A 23944-nucleotide genomic window follows, 5' to 3' on the forward strand; every position below is an offset into this window, starting at 1 on the left:
ATCTTGTCAGGTCAGATTTCAAAAATAAGTAGTGGAAGTGCCAAAAGACATTATACGCGTATGATGTCTTTTGTCCCAGATTTTGACTATTTTTGGTTTTAAGCCTTCTCCAATGTTTATAATTGAGTTTCAAGTGTTTTTGTCAGGTTTGAATGTAAAAACAAGATTTGAATCCAAAATTTCCTATTCTTTGCGTTTCTTGGACTCCGACTTGTCTTTTTGGGTTTCTTTGAGTGTTAATGCTCTTGTTTTAAGTTGATCTTAGGGTAAAACCCCCCTTCTAAACACTCTGGCAATGTCAAATTTTCAATTTTAGTCTCTATTTAGGTCCTAAGACATCATACGCGTATGATGTCTAAAGTTGCAGATTTCCAGTTTTTTAGCACAGAACTCTTCCAATAGCTCTTCTAAGTGCTCAACAACAATCAGTTACACAGAAAATTTTTCTGAACTTTGTTTATTGCATATTTCACTACCAAAGCGACTTTTTCAGTGATCTAACATGCAATCAAACACATCAAGCAAATAGAACACCAATTGATAGCTCTAGATCAGGATCAAATCAGGCCCTACCTAAGCTACTTCTAATCATAAAATGGATTTTTTGCAATTGAAAATATAAAGAGATTTACTACCACACAAGGAGTAGCAAATGCTTTTTATGTCAACAACCACTTAAACACCATAAAAAACAATCTAATCTAAGCTAAACTAAAAATACTGTCAACACGGAAGACCCAGGAATACCCCACTTCCTAGTATCTCTCGAGACCTTCGGAGTCCACCACTCCTAGATCTTTTCTAACTAAAGTATACAAAGTAGTTTATACGACTCACCTCGTAGGATTAGTCTAAGGTCACCTACTTAGGGCTCTCGTCCCCGGCAGCGGCGCCAAATGTTAAGGCGGTTACGCCGCTAGCGGAAGCTAAATAGCGAGAACTCAACCAACAATAGAATTTGTCAGACGAGGATGAAGCTTGACCCGCAGGCGCATGGAAACAACTAGGTGGGTGTCAAATCACCTACTCGACCTTCTAATGACAATCACTACTAAGGAAATCAAATCTAAGTTCTAAAATACGCAAGTGACTGAAATCCGTACTACGAACGAATGCTATACGAAACAGGATCTAGAATCATTGAATCGATCTCAAACTCAAGGGGAAGTCTATACACTAGGTAAGAACAACACCCTAAAGACTTGAACTGCAAAATCAACCTATAACCACTCCGTGCGGCAAACGCGTATGAAGACAGGCCGAAAATTACAGGTGACCGAAACTTGACCCCGATGGTACTAATGCGTAGCTCTACTCGTTGCGGTTCTATAGATATGCTGCACGCTCTATTCGGACACACGGGTTGGAAGAAAGCTCACACCGAAGCTCGTAGGAACTTACCACACATAGAAGCCGATAGCGCGCACTCTTGGTATCTGTGCGTAGCTCTCACCGTTGCTAACACAATGGCGGTGTCGCTTCTCCAATGGCGGCCCCGTAGCTCGCGTAGCAAGAAGATAAGACTCTCTCTCTCTCTCTCTCTCTCAGACACAGTCACGGCGCTCAAAAACTCACTTTGATTAATAATTGAATCTCCCTTTAGGTTACAAAACTTTGGCTTATATACCTCAGCCTTGGAGGTGAGAACATCTCTAATTATTTACATCAACAGGTGAAATTACTTCGGGATTACAAGCTGGAAACTCAATTGAGTCCCGTTACTTAATGAATGGCTCAAATCAAAATAAATGTCGGAAAGACATTTATTACAATCAATGGTTACAAAATGATGGGTGTGAGCAAAAATGTGGGTGTGATCCTCTGCTGGCTCAACACTTGATAACCATCTCGGTTTCGGTCTTGTTCCAATGTTGCACTCTGTCGAAGCCATGCCTGCAATGCTGGTTGAGTTGTTGGTTGGTTTTGGTTGTGGAATGTCTGCGGTCGGGTAGAATGTGAGGTCGCGTCATACTCCTCTGAGAAGGGATTTGTCGACTTGCTAGGGGTGTAGGTGGCTCTTGGCACTTCATCAGGGGCATATGTTGATGCTCTTGGAACTGTTACCTTTTCTACCTCCTCTGGGAGAATCCGTTGGTATTCTCGCCCGTACCTATCAACAAAAACAATATCCTTCCCCATAGCAGTTTCATAAGAGAAAAAGTAAAGAACCTTATCTTTGCTTAACTCGGTTGGGTATGGTTCTTTGTAGCAAAAGTAAGAGACTATTCCCTCACTCTCATGCTCGTTCTCATTATAAGTTGAAACCGTGGTTGTTTTCTTATCATACATAAAAATTGCTCCAGGTCGATCAATGTTTGGAGGTGGTTCTTGAGTTTCTGAAACCATTTTTTCCTTCGCCAGTTTGTCTCCATATCTATTGTAATCTTCAAGGTTACTAACTATCAGATAGTGGTTCCCCTTTTCGTCTTGGAATCTATCTCCATCATCATAGACTCGAATTATCTCCAGTCTCTGAGCCGGCCTTTCCTCAATACAAATACACTTGCGTCCTCGATAGTCAGAATAGACTAAGGCTCCCCTCGAGTTTGTTCCTTCTAAGAAGATCACAGTGAACTTGGAATCATTCAAAGGATTTAGGGAGGGGCTTCCTCCTGGCATTGGTCTATCATAGGTGAAACCTCCTGGCTGTTGACTACCCATCATGAAGAAGGATTTGTCTGATGAAGTGTCAGTATCACTACCCTCCTCAATAATCGGTGCTAGTGGATCTAGCCTTGCCTGAGTTACACTCTCCTCGGTGGACACTAAGCTACTTTGGTCACCTGCCACCTTTTGGTCTCTAAAAATGTATCTTCTTGACCTTAAATTCATCAGACTTATGAATGCAATTTATTACAAATCTAACCACTCACCTGGCAAAGGATCAGTCTCCGCACAACTTCTTGCTTTGCTGCTGAATATACCTGTACACAAGCGTTTAATGTTCTGGATTAAATCTACTAATCTAGAACTGTACTTCCCTCGGATGTTGGTCAATTTACATGAAAAAGTCCGAATTCAGTCTTTGATCCGTCAAATGGCCAAACAAGGTCCAAATTCATTTCTGAAAGAAGTTATGGAACCCTTAAGCCAAATGGAACCTCACTGTCTAAGCTCATTCAAATTTTCTCTTCACTAAGCCCTAGTAGACATCCTACGCGTAGGATGTCTCCTGCTCTATTTTGCCTGGATTCTTACATTATGAATTCCCCTTGATGTGCTGAGTCCACAACTATTTTTAGTTTTTGATTTGGACACCACATAAAGAAGTGGTTTGGAGATGGGATGCATTACACTTGCTACATGATGCTTCAATTGACTCCCAAGTGAATGAAGCTTTTCTACAACGCCAATGTATTACGGTTTGGGAGAAATCCGGTGGTCACGCTTCATACATTACACCACCCGTACCGCCCCCAACCACAAAACCATGTTCTTTGCTGAAAGAGGAAACCGTACTCACACTTACATGCTTGAGTCTATCCCCTTGTCGGCGATATGCACTATCACAGCCATCCGGCTTAGCTCCCATTCCCTTCGATGTGAGACAGGGTGTTGGGGCAATGGAGAAGAGTCAAATCAACTGTGCACATTATGCTCACTGTAAGTTCGAGAATCTGAGTACCACACACTACTAGAGTGCTCAGATTTTGCTCACATCCAAACTTTCTTCTCTCACATTTTCACCCATGACTTAGACCTACACACTTTCCTCTCCCAGCCACAATGTGGGCTCTTCATTGCGACTCTCATCACCACAATTTTGGAGCATCAAGAGTCACTGACCAGCCATACACATACTACATCACATGTAACTTTGGTCCCATAGGTCATATTTGACCTCTAAGGACGATGATAAAATCTATCTATCTATCTCTCTCTCTCTCTCTCTCTCTCATAAAAGCTGATGACTCTAGTAGTATGTGGCACTTATATTCTCAAACTTGTAGTGAGCATAATGTGCATAGTTGATGCGACTCTTTTCCATTGTTCCAATATCTCGTCTTGAAACAAGAGGAGTGGGAGCCAAGCCAAATAATTGAGATGGTTTGTATCCTTGACAAGGGGATATTTTAAAGCATATTAGAGAGAATATAGTTTCTTTAGAACATGTTTTTATCAAAGCAAAAATACATGTGTGTGTGTGTGTGCATGTGTGTGTGTGTGTGTGTATTTATGTATGAAATTTCCCTCATAAATGAACCATACTTTAGCAATAGCATTAAATAATACATTAAATAACAATACCTTAAAACAAGATATAAGTGAATACACACGATATCATAACAGTGAATAAACATTTTGTGTCTAGAATATTGTTCTATCATACACCACTCAGCATGTGATAGTCAATATAATCATCTAGGATCTTTGACCATTACAAATTGGCATTTTGTTGTTGATTCTATGTGTGTCCACCCCTTTGGGATGAGCCTCCACTACACCTACAAGGAGAAGGATCCAGCTGTTACCTGCATCCATACAAAATCATTTAGTTAGAACTGGCTATGTTTGTGAGTATTTCAAGTGTCAACACTGGAGCCAGTTGCTATCCATGTCACACTTGTAGACCTGGTTTACATCTTACCCTAGGTTAAGACCATTTAGATGAATTTTCAATTAAAATAGACTTTGATTGAGGAATCATATTTCTCTAACTTTCCCCACACACACAAGTTAGCAAGCTATAAGATAGTTCCCACATCCCATAATGATGTTTTTCATCCAAACTTTGAATAACTAGTGTCTTAGAGAAGCATGTAAGACAGCATCCCCAAAAACCATTGGGGACAAATTTTCAAAGGTATCTCAATAGGGACCCTTCTCAGGAGGATTACCCTTTTTTGTGAGCTATAAGTCAATATGATAAATGGTGTTTGATCAAATTTTGGCAGAGTCTTGTTTGTATTTTGGGGAAATTTTCAAAAGAAACAATATATGCCATTTGACAAAGAGACCCTACACAGTAGGTTTGAAGCTACGATAACACAACCTGCAAATATCCCGTGTATCAACATGCATCGTACTTCAAGAAGACTCTTTCGAAGTATCATTCATCAAGACTAGATCAAAAGGTAAAATTGTGTAGTTTTCAACCTACATTATCCTTCATATTCATCATTTTATGTCAGATAACTTCATCACAACCAGGTCAACTTTTGAACAATAGAAAAAAAGTGTATTACATAATAAAGGTGTCAATTATCCCTGATTTTTTTAATCTATGTCATGCCATTTTAAGGTGATATGTAATTTAAAACATCCTCAGTTTGCAAGCAAGGCTCTTTTTTTAAAAAAAAACCATAAGCACATATGTACCATCGTGATTTCATTAATACCATGCCACAACTAGTATTACAATCTCTGAACCACAATACGGTACTCTTAGCAATCACAAAATGCTCTTTATGCAAAAAAATAAAGATTTCATACACATAAGTTCTAGTTTTTAATTTGTTAGGTCAAGCCTGTTGTTGCAAAAATAGTTCAAAGAAAAACCAAAAAAATTAATGATATGATCATATTCAGATTCTAAGTAGGCGCATGGGCACCTACCTATTCATGGATTTGACCACGTATTCTGTAAAAATCAATTCCGAGATTTGAGTTTCCATTGAGGCCTATAACATCAAAGTTCACATCTTAGCGGCAATAATCATTCAAAGTTTTGATGTGTGTGTTCCTACTCCCATATAATCTTTATGATTGATTTTTATGATGTTGACTCCACTGGCTTGAGTATTGCAAAAATTGAAGCTGTTAGTAGGTGACGATAGAGGACAAGGGCGAGGATTATCCTGACTGAGTCCTTGTCCCCCCTTTTTTTATTGATCTACAAGGATCAAGGGATGTGTGTATGCATGCGTGTGTGTGCGTGCGTGTGTGTGTGTGTGTGTGTGTGTGTGTGTGTGTGTGTGTGTGTGTGTGTGTGTGTGTGTGTGTCAGATGATTGAAGGGCGAGAGGCATACTTAACTTGTACTATGAGGTTGAAGCCAGTACGGTTGGAGAACAATGTGCATCCTAGAGGGGCTACTGAACAAATAGAAATCCAAAGGGTTGCTTGGAAACCATAACCTTGCAATGTACGAGTGGACAAGGCAGAGAAGGGCTGAAAATATGCTATGGTGTTGTAGAGCAGCGATCATGATGGTTAGCGATGGTAAAGGCCACTCACAAACTATTAGAGACATAGAGAAATGAGGGTTTAAATAAAAAAACTCCCCATTATCTAAAAGAATCAGGTTAGGTGGAGACAACTTGGGCCAGCCAAGATGTTTTCAATCCTTATCATGTGCTTCAGTGTACTGCAAGATTGGCTCGGGATAGGTCATCCATGTATCTTCTTTAAGCTAGGTGCTTTATGTGTGTGTATAGTCAAGGAGGTGTGTAAGTCATCCACATTATAGAACTTCCTATGTAAGTGTGGAGATAAAGTGTGCCGAGAGATTTTCCTATGAGGTGTACGCGGATAAAATCAAAGAGAGCTAAGTAATGCATTACTCATCATCAATTGCCTTATTTTATAAACAATATGTAATCCTGTATGAGGAATATTCAGGAAGGCATTTAGATCCCTATCATGCCCTGTTTTTATACATGCTTGGTAAGTAGAATAAGAGCAATCCTAATTCAAAGCTCTAGATAAGGCAATATCATCCAAAAATGTATATAGTCAAGTAGGTATGCAGGTCATCCACACCAAAAAACATCCTTTGTAAATGTGTGTGTGTGTGTGTGTGTGTGTGTGTGGCCCTCCCCCATCCCAAAAGAGAGATCCACTTGGTGGAGGATAGTCCACCGAGTGGACCTATCCCCCACCAATTGCAACAATATATGGTTAAAAGTAACAAGGTTGTGCTATCTTGCTCAAAAGGGTCAGGTTCCTTTCCAACTGATATGTTATGTGTTGAGACCGTTCGATATGCAAGTTGTCCAATAAAGGGGTCCTCATATGAGGAGCATATGGTAATATGAAATAGACGTACCTGAATTCTCATGCTTCCAGTCGATATATCAAGCCAAAAAGCATATGTCACTGTGTTGGTCAGTATAATAAACCCCACTCCTGCAAGACAAGAAATAGTTGCAGGCACACACCTTTGCATAGAGATAGAATATCTCATGTACATCATTATAGTCTAGAAGATTTTATCTACTTGTATAAAAGAAAAATACCCCAATATTTTTGGGCTCTTATTTCACCAAGATATGTAAGCCTAATTGTACCCCCATTATTAGGGTCATAAAACCCATATTGTGGTAGAAATCATTTGATTGAAATCTGGATAAATTGGGGTAGCAACTATAGGATAAATTTTAATAGACATTAAGTGCTCCAATTCCTAGGGTATGTATACCCATATCCTAACAAAAACCTTTTGATTGAAGTCAGGATGAATTGGAGTAACTATATTCTTAATTAATACATTATTTTTTAAATACATTTGCTAAGTATGGTACTAGTCCGACCAAAGACTAGCAAGGAGAGAGAGAGTGTGTGTGTTTATGTATGGAAATCCCCTCATAAATGAAGCATACTTAAACAGTTGCATTAAATAATACATCAAATAACAATACCTTAAAACAAGATGTAAGTGAATACAAACGATTTCATAACAGAATAAAAATTTTGTGTCTAGAATATTGTTCTTTCATACACCACTCGGCATTTGATAATCAATAAGATCATCTAGGATCTTTGACCATTACAAATTGGCATTTTCTTGTTAATTCTATGTGTTTCCACCCCTTTGAGATGAACCTCCACTACACCTACAAGGAGAAGGATCTAGCTGTTACCTGCATCCATACAAAAACACTCAGCTAGAACTGGCTATGTTTGTGAGTATTGCAAGTGTCGACACCACTGGAGCCAGTTGCTATCCATGTCACACCTGTAGACCTAGTTTACAACTTACCCTAGGTTTAGACCATTGAGATGAATTTTTCAAATAAAATAGACTTTGATTTAGGAATCATATTTCTCTAACTTTCCCCACACACACAAGTTAGCAAGTTATAAGATAGTTCCCACATCCCATAAAGATGTTTGTCATCCAAATTTTGTTAACTAGTGTCTTAGAGAAGCATGTAGGACAGCATCCCAAAAACCATTGTGGACAAATTTTCAAAGGTATCTCAATAGGGACCCTTCTCAAGAGGATTACCCTTTTTGGTGAGCTATAAGTTAATATGATACATGGTGTTTGACCAAATTTTGACAGAGTCTTGTTCGTATTTTGGGGAAATTTTCAAAAGAAACAGTATATGCAATCTCACAAATAGACCCTACACAGAAGGTTTGAGGCTACCATAACACAATTAACAAATATCACGTGTATCAACATGCATCGTACTTCAGGAAGAATCTTCCCAAGTATCATCCATCAAGTCTAGATCAAAAGGTAAAATTGTAAAGTTCTTCACCTACATTATCTTTCATATTCATCATTTTATGTCAGATAAATTCATCTTATCCAGGTCAACTTTCGAACAATAGAACAAAAAGTGTGTTACATATGGAAGGTCTCCATTATCCTTGATTTTGTTAGTCTATGTCATGCCATTTTAAGGTGATATGTAATTTAAAACATCCTCAGTTTGCAAGCAGAGCTCTTTAAAAAAAAAACCATTAGCACATATGTACCATCATGAATCTGCATTAATACCATCCCATAATACCATCCCACAACCAATATTACAATCTCTGAATCCACAATACTGAAGGTGCCGTGGGAAGCGTGTGCAAGTGCAAGTGCAAGAGCAAAGAGAGAGAGACCTGCTTTGGGTGGAGCGCACAACAATGTTATCCTGTTGCAACTTCTTATTCTATTGTATTAAAGAATAAGTCTATAATGGTTAAGTTAGTAGATGGGTTAGTACTAAGTGGGATGTCCGACCAGTTGGCCTAAATCCCAACAAACTCCCACTTGAAGTCCAACGTAGCCCAAGTGACCTGGTATGTACAACCATGAAGCAATCTACTGGCTTCAACATATACCCATCAACTCACTGCAATGTGTAAACCACTCCAAACCTAAGCCTTTCGTCAAAGTATCTGCTGGGTTGTCATCAATGTGTACCTTGACCAAATCAATGAGCTTTTTGGCCAAGAAATCTCTCAGAAGATGATACCTGACTTCAATGTATTTTGATTTGGAGTGTTAACACGGGATTCCTTGCCAATGCAAGAGCACTCTGACTATCACAATATATCACTTGAGTCTCATGAATGCCAAGACTTTTGACCAATCGAGATAACCATACAGCCTCTTTACTTGCATCCAACAATACAATGTACTCTGCTTCCATAGTGGAAGACAACATACAATCTTGAAGACATGATCTCCAAGATACTGTTGCTCCAGCAAATATGAAAACATAGCCAGATGTCGATCTCCTATTGTCAACACAACTTGTATATTATGCATCCTCATAAACCACGATGTATGCATCACTGTTCCCAAAGCGTAAACACCTATCGATCGTACCTTTGAGGTACCTAAGAATGTGCTTCACTACTTCCCAATGCTTGCTGCTAGGATTTGCCATATATCGGCTCACCACTCCCATTGCAAAAGAAATGTCTGGCCTTGTGGCTACCATAGCATACATGAGACTACCCACTATCGAAGAATATGGTACCTTAGCCATTTCAGCTTGCTCAGCATAAGATTTGGGTGCATCTTCCTTGCTGAGTTTCAAGAATGCCTGCATTGGGGTACTCAATGCTTTCTCCCCGTGCATATTGAAATGCTGCAAAACTTTCTCAATGTATGTTTCTTGAGATAACTCAAGAATACGAAGTTTGTGATCTCTTTTGATTCACATGCCAAGAAAGTGTGTAGCATCCCCCAAATATTTCATTGCAAAATTATTGCTAAGTGTTTTCTTCAAGTTGGCAATTTCCGCAATGGATTTCCCAACTATAAGCATGTAATCAACATACAAAACTAGAATGATCATCGAGCCATCATCTAGCTTTCTTGTGTACAAGCAATGATCCTCTTCGCTCTTTTTATATCCTTGAGAGCTCATACATGCATCAAATTTATGATACCATTGCCCTTAACCCTGCTTTAAGCCGTAAAGTGCCTTTTTGAGCTTACATACTAGCTCCTCACGAGATGCGTTCTCCTGAACAAACCCTTCAGGCTGCTGCATGTAAACATTCTCATCAAGATCCCCGTGAAGAAATGTTGTCTTCACATCCATTTGGACAAGTTCCATGTCCTCAATTGCTACAAGACCAAGTACGCTTCTAAGCGTTGTCATCTTGACCACAGGCAAGCAGATTTCATCAGAATTGACTCCCTTTTGCTGTTTGAACCCTTTGGCTACAAGTCTACCCTTGTACTTTGGATTTGGATCTCCTGAGGTAAATTTCTTCTTGTAAACCCAATTGCAAGCCTAAAGCTTTTTCATCATTTGGTAGTTCTACCAAGTCCAAGTGTCATTAGCCAGAATTGAGTTATACTCAGATTCCATAGCCTGTGCCCACTTCACCACATTATCCGTCATCATGGTTCTTGGTAGCAGCTTGGCTCACCGCAATTGGTCAACATGATGTAATCAAGACTTGGCTCAAAACGTGCAGGTGGACAACTGACTCTAGTAGACTGTCTCACTCCTTAACCATTGCTATCCGCTCCCTCTGGAGCATTGCTATTGGAAGGTACATCACTAGCCTGCTGAGTTGATTTCACTGTCTCTGAGGCAACATCCACAAAAGTGACTCTCCGAATCTCTATTTCCTTGATAGGTTGTTTATGCATCTTTGACTCATTGAAGATCACGTTTGAACTACGGATGACTCAGCGAGATTTCAGGTGCCAGAGACGATATCCCATCTCTCCATCTGCACCATATCCAATGAAAATACATTTGTGTGACTTTGGCTCTAACTTCTGTTCAGGCATGTGAGCATAAGCTTCACAACCAAAAACATGTAGATGGTCATAGTGGGGCTTACGTTTAGACCATAACTCTTCTGGAATATCATAATTCAATGGCGTACTAGGTGAACGATTTATAATGTGCAATGTGGTCAAGATGGCTTCTGTCCAAAATCCTTGTGTGAGATTTGCCCTAGAAAGCATGACTGTGACTCTTTCCTGAATTGTACGATTCATGCACTTAGCAACTCCATTCTGAGCTGGTGTGTATGGTGCAGTAAACTGCCTTTTAATCCCCCTTTTAGCACAAAAATTGTCAAACTCCTTGGAGACATACTCTCCACCGTTGTTAGTCCGCAACCTTTTGAGTTTCTTGCCAGACTGATTCTCAACAAGTTCTAAGAATTTTTCGAACACGGGAAGAACTTGATCCTTATGTTTCAAAGGATAGGCCCACACCTTTCAAGTAGAGTCATCTATGATTGTCACAAAATAACTGCCCCCCCCTAGAGATTTTGTTGACATAGGACCACAAACATCACTATGTACTAAATCTAGAGGTTCAACTCCCTTTTGACCCAATGGTAAGTGAACGGACCTAGTTTGTTTGCCATAGATACAATGCTCACAAACAAGAAAATCAACATAATACAAGACAGGTAAGTAGCCAAAACGAGTCAGAGTTCTCATTCCTTTTTGGCTAATATGACTTAACCGGGAATGCCACAACTTAGTAGACGGCAACTCGCCTATAGATATGTAATCATGACCAACATCTGACACGTGCATGGAATACAAGGTACCATGATTCTGACCTCTGAGTACAACAAGATTATCTTTGCGTACTATCCACGAACCATTGCCAAATGTGGTGTTGTAGCCCAAATCATCAAGCTGACCAACAGAAATTAAGCATTTGTCTGACATTACATAAAGTAAAGTGCGTGCCATTCCTTAGATGCAATTTGACATTTTCAACACCCTCAATGTCTAGCTCATAAGCATCACCAAGTCTCACTTTGCCACAAGAGTGAGAATAAGTAGAGAACCACTCTCTATGTGGTGTCATATGGAAACTTGCACCAGAATCTACTATCCAATTCTATGCATACTACGCATCTTCTGTAACAAGAGCCTCGACAGGTAGATTTGCTGTGAAGACCAATACGTCAAAGGTAAGTGGCATAACAACCACTGGAAGAGTCTCTACAATATGAGCATTTGAAGACTCTAGCACATTGATCTCCTCTAACTTTGCTTTGCCATTTCTGGATTGTTTATCCTTCTTGCTTTGCTGCCATTTCTTGCAATCCTTCTTCACATGCCTTTTTTTATGGCAGTGATAGCACTCAACATTATGCATAGAACCCCAAGACTTACTGTATGAGCCCCCACATTCCTTGCTTTTGGCACGACTTTGAGTGTGACCCCTCGATATATCACTAGAAACATACGCATCACCATCCTTCTTGCCTTTGAGAGATTTCCTGCGAATCTCCTCGGTAAACAGACTCCCAAGGATGTCATTGTACACTAGACCGGTACCAAGTGCTGAGTTGCTAATCGTAGTACAGAACGTATCCCAAGACGAGGGTAAACTGCATAGCAAGAAGATACATTTGATTTCCTCATCAAAGACCAAACCCTGAGTAGTCAATTGAGTGAAAATGATATTGAACTCATTAATGTGAGTAGAAATAGTGCCCTCTTCCTTCATACGAAGGTCAAATAGATTCTTCATCAAGAAAACCCTATTAGTGGCACTTTTGTTCTCATAACTGGAACACAACTTATCCCATACATCTCTAGCAGTCCTTTCTTCAACTATAGTAAAGTACACAGATTTGGCCAAATGCAAACGGAGGGTAGATTTGGCCTTAACATCAAGTTTCTCCCACTCAACATCTGTATACTCACCCTCTGGGCGCTCTATGATAGGATCCAGCTGGCCTTTTTGTATAAGAACATCTTGAATCTGCTCTTTTCAGATAGCAAAATTCATCCCATAAAAAATTTGGATATTGTAAATATCCTTTTCACCACTAGATGACATGGCTGCAACCTAAAGATAATATGGCAATAAACACTGGTAATTTTGAGAAAAATTTGACAGAGTTTCCCCAGAAAAGCTGACAGAATCTCAATCCAAAATTGTCACAAGAGATCAGTAACACATCAAAATTGATGCTCTCAGAGCAAAAGAAAGGCGCATCGACCACTAATTGTGCATGAAAAGTCAAAAAATTGACCCAAGACTGCCAACACGGCGTCAAATGCACCTAGCCCTCTCTATACATGTCCTATGGTGAGGCCATGAAAAAGGGTACTCAAGCAACCTGTATCAGCAAAAGGATCTCAACATTCGAGAAATCCCCAGCTCAAGAAAACCTCACGCTATCGGCCCTCACAAAAGGTTATGTAGACAAGAAACCAACCCAGTCTCAAACAGGGCCTCCGAACCAAGTCTTAGAAACGGTCGAGACTCCCAGAAACAAGCCAAATCAGCTCCACAAAAGGTACATATGGCAGTTTCCGCAATTTAACATACATCCACAGCCAACAATACTGCAAGGTGCAGTATACGTGCTCAAACAGGCGTCAAACAAAATGTGCAAGCAGTAAACAAATCCCTGCGGGGAGTAAAACCGCTCTCAAAAGAGCTCAAGCACTATCAAAAGTGCCAAAACAATGCATATGCGCATCAAGTACTCCCACTGAAATCTGTGATGATGCAAAACACTGCAACCTGTAAGAAACTTGGATGTCTTGTATGTATTCAAGAACCTGTGAGGAAATGGATGCCTAAAAAACCCGAGACAATGTCGATGCCAAAAAGTGCTCCTAATCAGCCCATAAACACCATCTCAGTAACACATAATAGCCATAAAACGGCTATATACCATCCCAAAATAGTATCTGAACAATGTGCACCTGTATCCTGTACCTGTACATGTAGCTGTAGCAAAAGTGGAGTTGAAAAATAAAACTCCTGAAGCGTAGCTCGGATGAAGCTTTCAACTACACAAATAGCTTCAAAAGGGGGGTAAAACCCTAGGACGTTTGGTGGAAACACTCTCGGAATGCTGAATTTTCAGATGCTAAAATCGGAAGCCTGTTTGCACTTTTGAAAGTGCGTGCACGCACGGACGCGAAAACAGCAAGCACAAACCTTGCTCTTATACCAGTTGAAGGTGCCGCGAGAAGCGTGTGTGAGCGCAAGTGCAAGAGCAGAGAGAGAGAGAGCTGCTTTGGGTGGAGCACACATCAACATTATCCTGTTGCAACTCCTTATTCTATTGTATTAAAGAATAAGTGTATAATGATTAAGTTAGTAGATGGGCTAGTAGTAAGTGGGATGTCTGGCCAGTTAGCCTGAATCCCAACAAATATGGCACTTAGAAATCACAAAATGTTCTTTATTCAAAAGAATAAAAATTTCATACACATAGGTTCTAGTTTCTAATTTGTTAGGTCAAGCTTGTTGTTGCAAAAATAGTTCAAAGAGAACTAAAAAATACTGATATGATCATGTTCAGATTCTAAGTAGGTGCATGGGCACCTACCTGTTCATGGAGTTGACCATGTATTCTATAAAAAATGATTCCCAGATTTGAGTTTCCATTGAGGCCTATAACAAAAAAGTTCACCTCATAGCGGCAACAATCATTCAAATTCCTGATGTCTGTGTTCCTGCTCCTAAATGGTCTTGATGATTGATTTTTATGTTGTTGACTCCACCGGCTTGAGTATTGCAAAAATTGAAGCTGCTAGCAGATGACAATAGCCAGCAAGGGCAAGGATTATCTTGATCGAGTCCTTGTTTCCCTTTTTTTTGCCAATCTACGCGGATCTATGTATGTGTGTGTGTGTGTTTGAAATGAAAAGGCTAACCATAGTTTGATTATACAAAGTATTGAACCATACAATGGAGTAGAGCAGATTTTACATATGGACAATGGTAATTAAATGTACAAGGACAATTACAATATACTCAAGAGATAAGTTACATGTATATAGCACATTGTCAATTGTTTACTTTAATAGTTTACATTAGCCAAAATCTCTACTGAATGAAAAAGTGTTTAATGTAGATTTTCCTTTCTTCAAGTATTGCTATTGATTTGATCCACTTTGACGATATCCTCTCCCTAGAGAAAAACCTCCACTAACTTGACAAGGAGAAGGATTCAACAATTACCTGCATCCATACAAAAGCATTCAATGATAACTGGCTATGCTTGTGCATATTACAAGTATCAAAACTGGGTCCAATTGTTATCCATGTCACAACTACAAAATTAACTTACAGTCTATCCTACGGAATATCATTTAGTATCACCAATACCAAAATAAACATGTGTCTAATATATCACTAGAATCAAGAAGTAGCCTTCTTTGCCAAAATTGGACAACATCTTGTTTGTATTTGAAGAAATGTCAAAAGAAACCAGTAATTGTCATCTCTAAAGAGACCCTCACAGGAGGATTAAGGCTTTTTTAATTAAATTGACAACTTTCAATAGTCAAATAATCATTATTTCTTAGCTTATTCAATGCCAATCATTATGTAAAAATCCAAGTAAAATGTATGAACTTCAACAAGTGCTGATTCAATGATCCACTTGTCCAATGTAGACATCCAACAGTTCAAATGTAACTTCTTGTTTCCTACAAAGACGATAGAATCCCCATCTAAGTGTCAATGAAGCCAATGATTCTCATTAAGCAAATTTAGTCTAGCATATCATAATATGACAAAAAGGTAAAAGCGTAAATCTTGGGACTAGAGTGACCATTATCATCAATTATCGCAAAAAATTAAAAAAATTACCCACATTAGCTGTTGATCTATAAGCCAACAAAATTTTACCGACATCTTGTTGGTTTTAGTGACAAACTGTCAAAAAGAGCTCAATATGTAAATCTTTTCACAATGGAAATCACGTGGATTGTATATCCATCTATTTGAACTAGCCTAAAAGCCATCACCAAACCATTTCAAGAAAGAATATCTCATTTGTCACAATAACGTAAAAGTCCAATAGCACTATCTTTATGAGGTAGCTATCATATGGTCTTTCAACATCATCTCAAGCTGCAATCTAGCTGGTAGGTCACCACCTATTGATCGTGCATTCACATGTGTCTAGAAAGAAGCCAAAAAACCAATTTTCAAAACCAGCCGCTGTCAGGAATTTCAAAAAAAAAAATCCCAGTAACTTGTTTGTTTTAGCACAATTTTTTGTCCAAAAAGGACCAACATGCATATCTTTATTATGTCAGCATCGACCAAAATACATAATGCCATATTCAAGCTATTGTAAGGACCAGTACACATATCTTTTAGTGTGTCGGCATCAAGCAAAATGCATAACGACGTATTCTAGCTAATGTAAGGGCAATGAACTCCACAATGAAAAACCATTTCTATGTTTCCTAGACATAAACTACAACTAGGTACTTGAGAGTTATACAAACCTTTTCAATGAGATATTATTGATAACACATGTGTGATGCTCAATCGACCTGCAAGTTTATGTTTGTGAAATACTTACTTACAAAGAAAAGCCAGTAGAGTTACTTGCACATTTTTGAGTTAAACCAAAATCCCCAAACAATTTTGTATTATGTTAACAATTTGGACAAATGACATAACTCACACAAGAAAAGCTACTTAATATGGTCATTTATCAAACCACCGTGTATCTCACTTGGCAGAGTTTCCTATCTGGTTGTAAGAATCCATATTGTACTCGACAGTTGAGAGCCAGCAAGCCTTGGTGTCGTATGGTCATATCAAGGGAGAAGTAGATCGCGAGTGCATGTGTGTGTGTGTGTGTGGAGAGAGAGAGAGAGAGAGAGAGAGAGAGAGAGAGAGAGAGAGAGAGAGAGAGAGAGAGAGAGAGAGAGAGAGAGAGAGAGAGAGAGAGAGAGAGAGAGAGAGAGAGCAATGATTTTGCAACTCGAGGCGAGCAGTGCACTGCCATGTGATGAAGAGAGCCATATGCAGGTTTTAATAACGATTTTATATTTACTAAGTTAAGTACTAAAAAAATATGGAGCATTCAAGGCCCAAAATGTGGCACCACCTGTCCTCGGATCATGGCATTATCCTTCATCAAAGAAGGATCGGATCATGCCAAGTTTGTGTAGGGACTCTATGTAGGCCCAAAATTTGAAGCAACTTGTCCTTGGGTCATGGCGCTATCCCGTCATCCAAGGAGGATCGGTTCCTGCCAAGTTATTATAGGGATTCTATATAGGCTCTAGAATATCGCCTTATAAAGCTAGCTATGCTCATAATTGAGCTAGTGTATGACATACTCATGAGAATAATGATGCCCAAAGTTAAAAAAACATTTTTCTAATGACATGGGTCATTAATTTCCAAACTGAACAGGTTATGGATAAAGTATACCAATGCATTCAAGCTTTAGTTATAGCCAGCCAAGGTTTAACAAAGACATTATCGCCCAGATAGCGAGAGCAATATTACCAAAGAGGGAAGAAGTCAGCCAAGGGTTAGTCAATAAATTGTCAATTAGATAAGTGTGTGTGTGTGTGTGTGTGTGTGAGATGATTGAAAGGGAGAGACTCGTAAACTTGTATTGTGAGGTTGAAGCCAGTACGGCTAAAGAGCAGTGTGCATCGCAGAGGGGCTACCGAGCAAACAAAAACCCAAAGGGTTACCTGGAAACCATAACCTAGCAATGTACAAGTGGACGAGGTAGAGAAGGGTTGAAAATATGCTATGGTGTTGTGGAGCAGCGGTCATGATGGTTACCAATGGTAATGGCCACTCACAAACTATGAGAAACATAGAGAAATGAGGGTTTAAATAGAAAAATTCCTCATTATTTAAAAGAATCAGGTTAGGTGGAGCCCCGGGGGATTCACTATGGATTTCCGTATGGTAACACATGAGTGTACAAGAGGGGGGTTTTTAGAGGTTAGACATAAGCGTATACAATAGGGGTAGCTCCCCATTATTTCATGCTCATACCGTATGCATAAGGGAGGGGGGGACCTACCCCGCGCGGTGGGGGGGGGGGGGAGAGGGATATTAAGTGCTTATGCCATAAGACACATACCCTAACAAGCCAATTAAAGAATCTTTCACATGAGGGTGTTTTCTTGGTATTTTAAAGAGTTAATTTACTCCATTAGCAAACTAAGATAGCTATACCAATGAGAAAGTATAGTACCTCCCTGTCCTTTCCCTTAGCTAACATCTTTAAGACTTGTTCAACAAGCTTCTAGATTTGTTGGGGTTGATGCTACCATAAACTTGACTAATCTTCTTCTGTGTAGTCAGTAGGCATCAATATCTTGGACATTCAAATCATCATTAGCCTCTTCAACATCATCATCATCAATACCACCGTGTACTTAGCCTATGTCTCCACATCTGCACCCTCATTTTATTTATTGTTTTCTTCTTGCACATCGTCCAAGTCACTCTTCTCTTCTTCTTCTTCTATGCAAACTCAGTAGAAACACCAATGGCATGATCAAGAGCTTCTCTTGCACCCATGATACTAGCTTTACCACCATCATTGTAATCTATAATAAGTTTCCCAATCTTTGCTTGTGCGTGCATTGTTTAGTAGATTTCCAAACTCTTTATTCTCACCTAGATCCTTGGTGTTGTCATTCTTAATAAAGGACAACTAGAACTTTATTAGCTACCCTATGTAAAATATCTTGGGGTTGATCGCCATATTGTTGTTACGTTGTACCAAGGTCAACAACGATAGAGAAATCTTCCCAATGTAGAAAAGCTAAGTAAATGTTATCTCTCTCTACACTACAGACAAAGGGGGAGGGGGTTTGTAAAAATGTACAAACATTAAAAAATTCTTGTTATCATGGCACTATTTTCAAGGGCATAGCTTCTTCATTGACTTGGTCTCTTATGTCCACTATGAGCTGCAAAGAGGGTGTTAGAGGTTTGGCATCTCAAGTGAACTACCCAAAGTGATCCCATTATTTATTTTGGCTTTTAGGTATTTGTTTTACTTATTTGTCAAAGTCTGGGTAGGCTAATTTATTGATTAGCGCACTTGGCAAGCAATTAGCATTTTCGATGAGCCTTGTGGCATTTTCTAGATCTGCCTAGCACTTTTGTTGGGTAGCAGGGGCAATCTTGGGCGACCTCTCTACGATGCAATTCCCTCCTCCGGACAACCTTACATAGGCTTTGTGGTCATGTAATCACAGAGTTTCTCATCTGAGATCTAGCTCAATTCTCTTGCTAGGAGGAGATGCTCAAGATGTATGCTCACGTAAGGTCTATCCATCAAGGGCATGCCAAGTCTATGCAATACCACTCTTGGTCACTTGTATTTGAGGTATTTTATCAGTATGGGGAGCCTTTCCGAGATCTCTCTCTCTCTCTCTCTCTCTCTCTCTCTCAGATGTCATGTCGCTCTGTACCTCAGTGATCTTTCAGCTGCCTTGTATATGTATGTGGCATTGTAGTTGTTCTCTAGTGATCAAGGATCTATTCCAAGTGGACTTGTCCACCATTGGATTGGAGGCGAGTGCATGGATTTGTTGTGTGTAGCCACAAACCCTCACTCATTTTACATTTTTTGCTATTGCCCAGGGCCCTAGTTTGAATTTGCCTTGCCATATGTGTGAATCTAGATGCATTTAGGGTTTTATCCTGCAAATTTGTGAGGGAAGGTGAACGTTGCAAACCTGGTCGCTTCCTATGCAGGGGAGAAATGATGGAGCAGGCGAACTTAGGCAGCAACAAGCACAGCAGGGGCGTTTCCGGAGTATGTTCACCTCCCGCAAGAGAGAGAGAGAGAGAGAGAGAGAGAGAGAGAGAGAGAGAGAGAGAGAGAGAGAGAGAGAGAGAGAGAGAGAGAGAGAGAGAGAGAGAGAGAGACCCCTCCACTCTTGCACCATCCTTCCCTCTGTTGGTGCTGCACAAAGGATCTACTGTTTCAAGAGCCATTATCGAAGTCAACATTGTTCTGCTGCTTGAGGTTTTTGTCTCTTCCTCTTGTGCTGTCTGTTTTGTCAGCCCCTGCTCCGTTTTTTTTCTGTTGTTTTTCAATTTGTTGCAAGGGTTTCTTTGTTTTTGCTTGATCTGAGAGAGAGAGAGAGAGAGAGAGAGAGAGAGAGAGAGAGAGAGAGAGAGAGAGAGAGAGAGAGAGAGAGAGAGAGAGAGAGAGAGAGAGAGAGAGAGAGAGAGAGAGAGAGAGAGAGAGAGAGAGAGAGAGAGACTTTGAAGGTTAGGCCATTGGTAGCTCATTTGTCTGAGTTGGGCCTCACCTACTGCAGCATCGTTGTTGACAGTACTTGATACATTGAACAACGAAAGTGAGGTCAAATCCCCATAGTTACCGCTTTCATGTCTGACTTCTTAATGAAGTTTTCGAGCGTTGTTCAAAGGGAATCTCGTTAAGATGAATGCATGTAGCTGTTGGACAGGGCCTGATGCACGAGACACAGCCTCTTCGTGTAAAAATACCCACTTTGGAGAGTTAGCAAGACAAGGTTCTGCTTGATGTTTGCATAATGGATATGCCAACAAGATCGCAACATACGTTCAAAGGCTACCCAGGCCTGCCAAAACTTCAATTGATGTTAAGTGTGCCTATCAGACTTGGAAGGGTAGCAATAGGTTCGTATTTGGTGGAAGGCTGATTTTTGGGCCTGATGTTGCATCTTGCTGTTGACTTTGGTTCTCATCCTAGTCCCCCTGTATTGGTGTTTGGTATTTTTGTTGGAAGGCACCTTGTGAAAGATTTTTCACACTTTGGTGGTATATCAATCCTGGTGGTTACATTAAATTTTACATCTGGTGTCTTAATTTTTCTCTTGCTGCCATCCGGTAGGGACCCTGGTATAATTCCACGTAATAAACATCCACCTGAACCAGAGGAAGAATGCTACTCATCATCCGAGTGAAGTGGCGGGCAAACACCAAAGCAAAGGCTTCCATGAACAAAGGATGCGATTGTGAATGGGATGGCTGTGAAAATCAAGTTTTGTGACACATGCATGCTATACAGGCCTCCCCGTTGCTCACATTACTCTATCTGCAATAATTGTGTGGATCACTTTGACCATCATTGCCCATGGGCTGGACAATGCATTGGACGAATGACTTATGAAAACTTCCGCTATCGCTACGACAAGAAGGCAAATCCTTATGATCAAGTAGTTTTTCACAACTTCAGGGAAATTCTTTGCTTGAGTTTTGGAATGTCCAAGATAAATTTTCGTGCACAAGTTGAAGAATGAGAAGGGTAAAGATAAAGTACTTGATGTAAAATTAAAGGGCGAGTTCGTCCCACTTGTATTGGCTTTGGTCATTTCCAAATTAATGAACATAGTCTATTTGTTCACTCGATCTTCTTAAATGATTTGAATGACAATAAAACACCAAATTTGTCCAACCTAGATAGAGAAGGAACCACAAGACTTTTTGCAATCTCAGGTTGATTGTTTCTTTGAAGGATTACTGGGAGAGGCACCTCCTCAACGTCCTTAAGAGCAGACCATTGATCTGATTCCCGGTAGCACGGGCCACCTTACCGAGTTAGCCAAGCCCAAGATGAAAAAAATATAACCCAAGTGAAAGAGCTTCTTGAGAAGAGTCTTATTTAGGCCAATACATCACACCATATTGTTCGCTAGTGTTGCTGGTCTTAAAGAAAGATGGATCTTTAGAAAGTTTATTGACTATAGATCTCTCAACAAAATCAACATCAAGAACAAATTTCTTATACCCAAGATTGATGAGATACTAGAAAGACTTAAGGGTTCTACTTGTTTCAGTAGAATTGACTTGAAGAGTGGTTATCATCGGATCCGAACTACTCCTAGGTCTACAAGACAACATTCAGGACGTCTTTTGGATTGTACGAGTATTTGGTGATGCCTTTTGGTCTTAGGAATGCTCCTACAACATTCAACAGGATGATGAACAAGATTTTCACAGAGTGTAGGCCATTTGTGAGCACCTATTTCATAGGATGATGGACGGGATTTTCACAAAGTGTAGGTCCTTTTTTGACTACATCATCGTATTTTCCCAAGAGTGAGGTAGAGCACAGACACAATCTATTATAGGTTTTCCGGACATTGCGACAACATTGACTGGTGGTTAATGGGAAAAAGAACTGAGTTTTTCTTGCTAGAGATGCACGAAATTTACGAGTTGTCCAAGTGTGGGACAATTTCAGACTGGTTATTTGGTGAACGTAAGGTTTTGCAATTGGGTGTCCATGTTATGTCCCAACCGTTTGGTATATTGCATAGTCAAATTGAGTGTTCCGTATCTAAGCAGACTGTACTATGCAAGAGAGGGTATGCAACTATGACCTGCCTGAACATACACGTCCTGCTAGAGGCTCACAAAGTACCATGCTAGGTCCTAAGCTAAACTAAGACTGACGCTAGACTGTAGAAGAATCTTGTCCATGTCGCACAACGGAATCTATTCATGTTGAATGCTTAGGATGAGTTCTCAATGCGTACTCAAGGTTCCTTTTACAAAGAGAAAGAGAGAGAGAGAGAGAGAGAGAGAGAGAGAGAGAGAGAGAGAGAGAGAGAGAGAGAGAGAGAGAGAGAGAGAGAGAGAGAGAGAGAGAGAGAGAGAGAGAGAGAGAGAGAGAGAGAGAGAGAGAGAGAGAGAGAGGACTACACCAGCTGGGGTCCCAAATCCCCCTCCAAGAGTTCCCCTCTCTATTGCTAGAGAGATATTTGCTTTAGACTGCACAAATGTTGGTACAACGGTTCTATATGTTGAAATGGTCATGGGATTAATATGCACAAGAAGCCCGAACTCAATGGAACGAAGAGTCTGCAAGTTGAAATCTGAAAACACCAGGCTGTTCGGTTGGAATCTGCAAGCTCCAGAAAATGCTATGGCTAGAAAATTGAAATTCTTGATTCTTGATGGCTGACTTCTGCAAGGATGTTGATCTATTACCAAAACGCTAGTGCAAGGGTGAAGGAGAAGGCTGAAATCTCTTAACACTAGTGGTGGAAACTACGGCGATGAGGAATGGGCTGAAAACGCTGAGTTGAAGTGCTAAAAAACATTGATATACCTGAAGTAAAATGATGGAGACTGTTGTGCTGGAAAAGATGGATATTGTAGGTACTAGTGCTATGGATACTCTTCCTCCCGCCCTTACTTGCCTTGAAGTGACCTCCCAAGGGTCATTTATATAGTACTTCCAAAGCAGTACAAATCTAGCCCCCCACGACCTTGATAATTCATGCTCAAATGTCACTTATTAAATAGTTGGTGAACTATTAATAAGAGGTGATTCACATGCAGTTTTACCTATACTTGATACTAATTGTGCTATATGGAATGTACAATGAGAGGGTATGCAGCTACTCTAAAGTGCGTAGGCATGCACCTCTTGCTAGAGACTCACAAAGTGCCAGGTTATGTCCTAAGCTAAACTAAGATTGACGCTAGACTGTAGCATAAGCTTGTCCAGGTGGTACAATTGCAGTGTGCACACGACACTAGTTCATCTATGTAATGAGCTCTATTCTTCATTAGTCAATTACTAATAACAGGGTGCCAATGGGCTACCCTAGCAGCCGGTGGCTACAAGAGTAGAGAGAGAACATGGTGGTGCCCTGCTATACTAGGCAGTGCAAAAAATTGTGGTAATACGTGGGGTTAGAGCTTATGCAGAGACACTCTTGAGAGCAACAGGGCCTTGGTGCTAGTCTAGGGCTGTCTCGGCTATAGGGGGTACAATCATGGCTGCTATCAGGAAACCAATGGATGCCTTGCAACCACAATAGAGAGGTGTTGTGCACCCCAATGAAAATCTGCAAACTCACTCTCCAAAGACTCAATTTTTCTTTAGAGCTATTTCTTTGCTGCTCTACTCTGCCAGCTCTTGCCTTTGTGGTTTTCTCCCTAATTTATGCTCTCTCTTCATCGTGGAGAACCATTTTGTCTTGTTTTCCTGCGACTTGATAATCCATTATGGTTTTAGCTTGTAGATATAGCCTGAACACAATACTTCAATTGTGTTTACGCACGCATTGTGGAATT

The 23944-nt window shown here is 40.1% G+C and overlaps 1 pseudogene; it reads left to right on the top strand.

The window, feature by feature from the left end:
* The first annotated feature begins 20319 nt into the window (after positions 1–20319).
* Positions 20320–21156, top strand: LOC147424302 (putative protein S-acyltransferase 7 pseudogene; annotated as a pseudogene).
* Positions 21157–23944: the final 2788 nt, after the last annotated feature.

The sequence above is a fragment of the Adiantum capillus-veneris genome, chromosome 25 (genome assembly GCF_014529385.1).
Source record: "Adiantum capillus-veneris isolate H3 chromosome 25, ASM1452938v2, whole genome shotgun sequence".
NCBI lineage: Eukaryota > Viridiplantae > Streptophyta > Polypodiopsida > Polypodiales > Pteridaceae > Adiantum > Adiantum capillus-veneris.